The sequence below is a fragment of the Drosophila takahashii genome, chromosome X (assembly GCF_030179915.1).
Source record: "Drosophila takahashii strain IR98-3 E-12201 chromosome X, DtakHiC1v2, whole genome shotgun sequence".
In the NCBI taxonomy this organism is placed as follows: Eukaryota; Metazoa; Arthropoda; class Insecta; order Diptera; family Drosophilidae; genus Drosophila; species Drosophila takahashii.
This window is the reverse complement of record NC_091683.1, coordinates 26,693,176-26,700,699: the sequence shown is the minus strand read 5'-3', so window position 1 is coordinate 26,700,699 and position 7,524 is coordinate 26,693,176.

The following is a 7,524-nucleotide window of genomic DNA, read 5'->3' as shown; positions in this document are numbered from 1 at the left end:
TCCTTTTTCCAATTGGAAGCGATTGGGGCCACTTGGGGAGCCCCAATAAATCTTAGCAAATCAGTTTAAAGTTATAATAATGTAATAGAAATGCATATTAATATTGTTAACCAGTGGTTTTGGCTGTGCGTTGATTCCCAGTTTTCTTACTGATAGGTTTATATATATAGATAGAAGATGAACTGGGTGGCAGAATATAATGAACTCCCAATACTAGATTTAGCCGGTAAATACTTTAATCAATTTACGGGTTGCTACATAATCTTATTATAAGCTGAACCATGCATTTTTCCCGGTAGTTTTTCATAACCTTTCACGATATGATATTCATTTATTTATAAGAGAATTAGGTGACAATTTAAAGCCAATACCCTGTAATAAGGAGCTTTATATTTCACTAGCAATACCCGAAGCGACGTTGTCCGCTACTATAAGCAAAGCATTTATTGCTGATTTTTTCATATTTCCTAATTCAAATTAATATCCGAGTAAAATCCCGCCTAACCTTAGCTAAACAGTAAACCCACCTAAAGCGCACTAACATTCTACCCATATCCTTCTAGCCATAACATACCTTATATTACCTTATATTACCTCACCTTAACCCCACGTATTTTATTCTCACCCTTTGCATACTTTTTTAGCACCCTAATGCTGTTTTCACTATTTCTTAACCCACCCTAACACCAGTTTTTCCTCTTCTTAGCTAACCTAACTTTAGTCTCACCTGAAAAAAATGTTTCCTTACTATACCTATTAACTTTAACTTCACTTTTTCTTATTTAAACTTGTTTGTCACCTTGACCCAAACGAACCTTACCTTTCTTACCTTCACCTTTACATCACCTTTAAACCTTCTTTACATTACTTTTACCCTTATCTATCTAATACCTCCTTAATCGCAACTTAATCCCGCACTAACCTCACCTTATTCCCACCGTAACTCCACCGTTCTGGTAGCCTAAATATATCGCAGAGAACGCAGACAAAAACTCTTACTATTTTTTTACCGTTTTTCGAACAGATCTAAAGCCCAAAAACCTTAAAAAAGAATATATTAAAAATGACACTTAAATACCTACCCTCGCATTTAACACAATTTAAAACCAATTTTTTTAGAAAGTTTTGTAGGTACATTTTAGCTGGTACAATTTCCAGATTATGAACGTTGTGCGAATACGACCTTTTCTTAAATTGGAATGTTATTTGTGCACGCATATATTTCATTTTATGTTTTTAAAATACATATGGGCACTTCCATATTGTCGCTCGGGACGTTTGCACACCTTTAAAGTTGAAAAAAAATGGAAAAAATGGATTTTAATTTTAATAATGTGCCTTTCTTTTCACTCTTTCCAAAAATCTTGATTTTGTACCATTTTTAGTTTTTAAGATATCGTTAAAAAACTGCCGTATTCGCTCGGGACAAAAATAGAAGTGCATTTCGGGGAAGTTCATTCAACAACAGTTTCAATTCTGATGAAATATTTGAATGCGATTTTTTTTTAGAATGTTGTCCAAACATGTCGCATTGAAATGGTTTTGTTTTTACTCAAAAATTGTTTGCCGTTTTTTTGGTATGCAGTTTCAAACACATTCGCTCGGGACATGTCGCTCGGGACATTTTTTCCGACTGTTTTGTAAAGTGGATTTCTTTACCTCTATCCCTCAATTGCCGGATGTTTTGCTTTTAACTTAATAGTTTAACATGTAAATGAAGCATTTAGTACAAAAAATGTCACAATTAGCATTCCTAATGGATAAATTAACAACTGAAGACAGGTCTAAAAAATAACAAAAAAACAGCCTAAAACTGATTTTTGTGTATATTGGTGGCGTTTGTCATAAATATAATAAAACTATACTCCAAATTTTTAGTTAAGCTCAAGATCAAACTATTTAGAAACTAATATCGGGGCAAAATCATGTGGAAATCTGTTTTATTAAAGTTTCAAGGTTTTTTGCTTGGTGGACCTTTTGGTGAAAGTGCCCATATGTTCGTATGAATGTGTGTATACGCAAATCTCAATAGTTTTTCTAATTTCTATACAGTTTTAGAGTAGAGCCCTGAATATTTTACGGAATACATACACATTTTGATTCAGAATTGCATCCATTAGGTGTTTTATCCTAATTTAATCATCACATACTTATGTACATGCCATTTTGTCGATGTGCTGTGTGTAATTACGTTTCTTACATTCAAATGTGAAAACCAATCAAAAATTGTTTAAAATAAAAACAAAAACTCCTTATGCATTTTTCGGGTTAGCTTCACACTATGATTAAGAATTGCATCTATTAAATTATTCGTTCTGGTGTCCAAATAGTAAAATTTTGATCAGGTGTTTCCAAACCAGAAAAAAAAACATTTGCCGCTTCTCTTTTGTTTCTAATGACTCTCTCTCTGCTCTCTCGGTCTGCTTCTGCTCACGTTGTTTTTGTGAGAGCTGTGTTCGAAATTCGTTCGTGAGCAAGCATACAAAAAACGAAAACAACCCCCGCAATCTTACAAAAAAAATCATATAAAATCAACCATGGGTCCAAAAAACAAAAAAAAAATGCCTTTCTGATTGTATGGCATAGCTCCACACTTTAAACCAAGAACGGATCCGATCGCATAATCGTTGCGGAAAAAAAAATTTAGTACCCCCAACCGGAAGTCGGTTGGGGCTCATCTTCTGGGCTTTCAAAGATTTTCACAAATAAAGCTCAAAATAAAAATTTCAACTTGTTTGGTAGAAAACTGTGGAAATGGTTGATGTTTTAGTCCCGCAATTTCGCATTTTTTAAAAGTCCTGGGAGTCCTTAGGAGCCAAATTTTAAAAAATCCTTTCTTAGTGCACACCTCCTCTAACACACGATTTAGACCCAATTTTTTCCAGAATTTAAGGTCTTATGAGTAGTAGGATAATACGGGTGCTGGCTCACTTTTAATTGATCGTGTCAAACCAATTAGCACCAATTAGTCACGCATGGTTGCACAGGTGTTATAATGACCTAATTAGCACATAGGTGTTATAATGACCTAATTAACATAATTAATCAATAAAAGTGTGGGAAAAAGGTTGGGAAAAATGGAGTGTGTAGGTGAGAAAAATGGTGAGAAAGGGGGAAAAGTGGAGTGTGTGCGTGACCGTTAAGATGCACACAGGTGTCATTATGACCTAGTTAGCATAAAAAAGGTCACTTAGAAAGAGTGTGAGGAAAGAAAAGAAATGGAGTGTGTGGGTCACCGTTAAGATGCACACAGGTGTCAGAATTTGTAATTGGTTCTGGTGTGTAGGAGTGTGAGAGAGGTGTGTTTTCTCATGCCTAGAATTTGTGTGTAGGAGTGTGAGAGAGGTGTGTTTTTTCATGCCCAGAATTTGTGATTGGTTCTGGTGTGTAGGAGTGTGAGAGAGGGGTCATGCCTAGAATTTGTGGTTGCTTAGAGTGATCTTTACCTGAAAATTGTGTGTAGGAGCGTGAGAGAGGGGTGTTTTATTATGCGTGTCCATTTTGTTAATTCAATTAGGATTGTAGATGATATCTGTTAGTGTAACCTATCTTCAGTGGTTTTGTGGACAAAAGTGTGAGTTCGAGAACTCCCCCCCACAAAAACAATGAGATTGTTTATTTAATCAAGTTTTCAAAAAAGTTACATGTCAAGAAGAAATGTGGAAAGTAGTTCAGTTTAAGAAAAGTATTCGAGTTGAGTGAATCTTATAAAATCGTTGTGTGAACCCTCCGGAAATTTCAAGTTGAAGAAAACTCGTGTTAATTTTTGTTTCAAGTGGATTTGAAATCTCTGTAAACATTTTTTCATTATAAAAATAAAAACATTTTACAGTTTAAGTAAAGTTGTGTTATCTTGTGAAATACCCAAATTTGAGTTTTGTGGACAAACTAAAAAAAGAAAATAAAATACTTTACAGTTAAAGTAAAGTATAATAAAGTAAAAAGAAGAAGAAGTGATATTTCAAAATAATATTTAAAAACAACAAAAACAAAAACAAATCAAAAATGGATAAGTATTGTGATAAGTGCAATATTACCCTGTCGGCTAACATTTCGTGGAGTCATCATCTGCGAACGGAGCAGCATAAAAGAAATGTAATAGAGCCAGTGGATTCAAAAATTAAAAAAATCAGATCTGGATTCCGAGGAAGGATTATTCACTATCTATATGAAAATAGTAGTAATGATGTGATTTATCCAACACGATTTATAGAGGAAGCAGGAGAAGCTTTTCTCCCTCACTTGTATCCATTGTTAGAGAGTTATGGATCAGTAAAAATTAACTTTGAACTTTTTGGGAAATATGTACTCTTGAAGGAAGAAGTTGAATGAGAAGAAATAAAGTCATTTTAAAGTAAAATGACAATAATCACTGCCAACTCCAATATAGAAACTGAATATAAGGAGCACATGGAGAAAATTTTGGTGAGGATGGAGGAATTCCAAGAAAGGGGTAGTGGATGGACATTGATTCATCTCATTCGATTGGAAATGAATATCAATCAATATTCACCTTTAAGAGGATCATCCTATATTAAACTACCCTCTTGGTTAGAAAATAAAAATGCAATCATAAATGTTAAAAACCTGAATGATGAATATTGTTTTAAGTGAACCTTAATCGCTGCATTAAGCAACCTTAATAAAAATGCAGGCAGGTGCACGAGTTATAAAGTGAATATATATGATCTCATTCAAGTCAATGGGATCACATTAAATTTCAGTGGATTGGAATTTCCACTTAAATCGTCAGATATCAAAAAATTTATAGAGAAAAATAAAGAAATAAATATAACACTTTTTGGATTCGATGATGGAGCTATTTTTGGACCTATATACTATTACCCAGAAGTGAGGAAAAATTCTATAAATATGCTGCTAGTGGAGGAAGGATGTAAAGCACATTATACTTGGATAAAAAACCTATCAAAGTAAGTAGTTTTATAATATCATAATTATTATTATTATTATGTATCATTATTTTTTGATTTGTTTTTGTTTTACATTTTGTAATATTTATATGTTTTCATATTTAAAAAAATAATTTTTTTTTTTTTTATATCTTTATTTTTGTTTGGTTTCCTCGCAAGTTTCGAGAGATAAAGCAACGAAATGGTTCTGCCAAATTTGTTTAAATTATTCATTGAGTGAAGATGCTGCCAACCGACACTCTGAAGTCTGTGGTAAAAAGGTATCGCGTCTACCAAACCCGAGGGATGCAATTTTAAAATATAAGAATATTCAAAAGGAAGTGATGATACCATTCACAGTATACGCTGATTTTGAATGCATCCTTCAATCTATTAATAAAATTGAAACATTAAATTTAAATATAGTAAATATTCATAAGCCTATTTCATATGCATACTATATAAAGTGTGCACATGATAATAGTTTAGATAAGTTTGTTTTAGAAACTAAATTAAACTCAGGAATGAATTTCCTCCTATCTCTTATAGAAAATTTAACACTTATATTTGAGAATCATATTTCTAAAAATTTACCTATACTTATATCTGATGTTGAAGAAGAAGATTTTAAAAAATCAATTAATTGTCATATATGTAACACTCCTCTTTTAGTAGATAGAGTTAGGGATCACTGACACTTCACAGGAAAATTTAGGGGTGCAGCACATAATGCGTGCAATTTAAAATATAAAGTCCCAAAATTTATTCCTGTTTTCTTCCACAATTTCACCAGGTATGACTGTCATCTATTTATAAAAGATTTGGCTCTCATACCTGGTGAAATAAAGGTAATTCCATTAAATAAGGAACAATATATTTCAATATCAAAAATTATAACTATTAGTAATGGTGAAAACTTTGAAATCCGTTTTCTAGATTCGTTTCGTTTTATGCCTTCTGCATTAGATACATTAGCTTCAAACCTGGATAGTGAACAAATGTATATTACAAAATCATTTTTCCCAAATGAAAATCAGTTTAACCTTATGCGAAGAAAGGGTGTATTTCCTTATGAATATTTAGATTCAGTTGAGAAATTAAAAGAAAGTATATTACCTCCTAAAGAAGCTTTCTATAGTTCCTTAACTGAAAATGAATGTTCAAACGAAAATTACACTCACGCACAAGAGGTATGGAATGAGTTTTCATGTGAGAACTTAAAAGATTATTTAGAGTTATATTTGAAAACAGATGTTTTATTAATGGCTGATGTCTTTGAAAACTTCCGAAGACTTTGCATTAAAATTTATTCACTTGATCCAGCAATTTTTTCACAACACCAGGTTTATCATGGGAAGCTATGTTGAAATGTACTAAAATTGAATTAGATTTATTAACTGATATAGATCAATATAAATTTATTCAAAGTGGTATTCGAGGTGGTTTAGTACAATGTACATGTAGATATGCTAAAGCAAATAATAAATATGTTGATAATTTTGATAGTACTCAAAAATCATCATATTTAGTTTATTTGGATGCAAATAATTTATATGGTTGGGCTATGTCACAATCTTTACCATATGGAGGTTTTGAATGGCTTTCAAGGGAATCACTTGATAGTATTAATATTTCAGAGATTGGAGATGATAGTGAATATGGATACATTTTTGAGGTGGATTTAAAATATCCTTATAAATTACATAACAAACACAATGATCTTCCATTTTGTTGCAATAATCAATTACCAACAAACAGAGATAAAATTAAAAAATTAATTGCTGATTTAAGGGATAAAGAAAAATATATTATTCATTATAAAAATCTTCAACAGTGTATAGAAAATGGTTTAATTCTAAAAAAAAATCCATAGAGGTCTTCGCTTCTTGCAGAAGCCTTGGTTAAAAGCATACATTGACTTGAATACATTTCATAGAACTAATGCAAAAAATGCATTTGAAAAAGATTTTTTTAAACTTTTAAATAATGCTGTCTATGGAAAAACCATGGAAAATGTTGATAAAAGAGTGGATGTAAAGTTAATTACAGAATGGGAAAGTGCTTCACCATTAGACTCTGCTGGACCTAAAAGACATTGTGCTAGATCTCTTATTTCAAAGTCCAACTTCCATAGCGTAAAACAGTTTTCAGAAAACTTCTTTGCTTTTCAAATGAAAAGGTTAAATGTGTTATACAATAAACCTGTATATTTGGGTTTTTTTGTATTAGATTTATCAAAATGGAAAATGTATGATTTTCATTATAATTATATAAAACCCAAATACAATGAAAATGTGCAATTAAATTATATGGATACAGATTCTTTTATATACACAATTAATACTGATGATTTTTATAAAGATATTCAGAATGATATTGAGATGAAGTTTGATACATCAGATTATTCTGATGAATTATTAAATCTCTATAATTTTCCTAAAGCTAATAAAAAGAGGTTGGGATTTTTTAAAGATGAACTCAATGGAAGACCGATGACTGAATTTGTTGGTTTAAGATCGAAAATGTATGCCTTTAGGTCATCTAATATTAATGACATCTCTGAAAAAACAGTGAAAAAATCAAAGGGGGTTAAAAGAAATGCTATTGATCAATT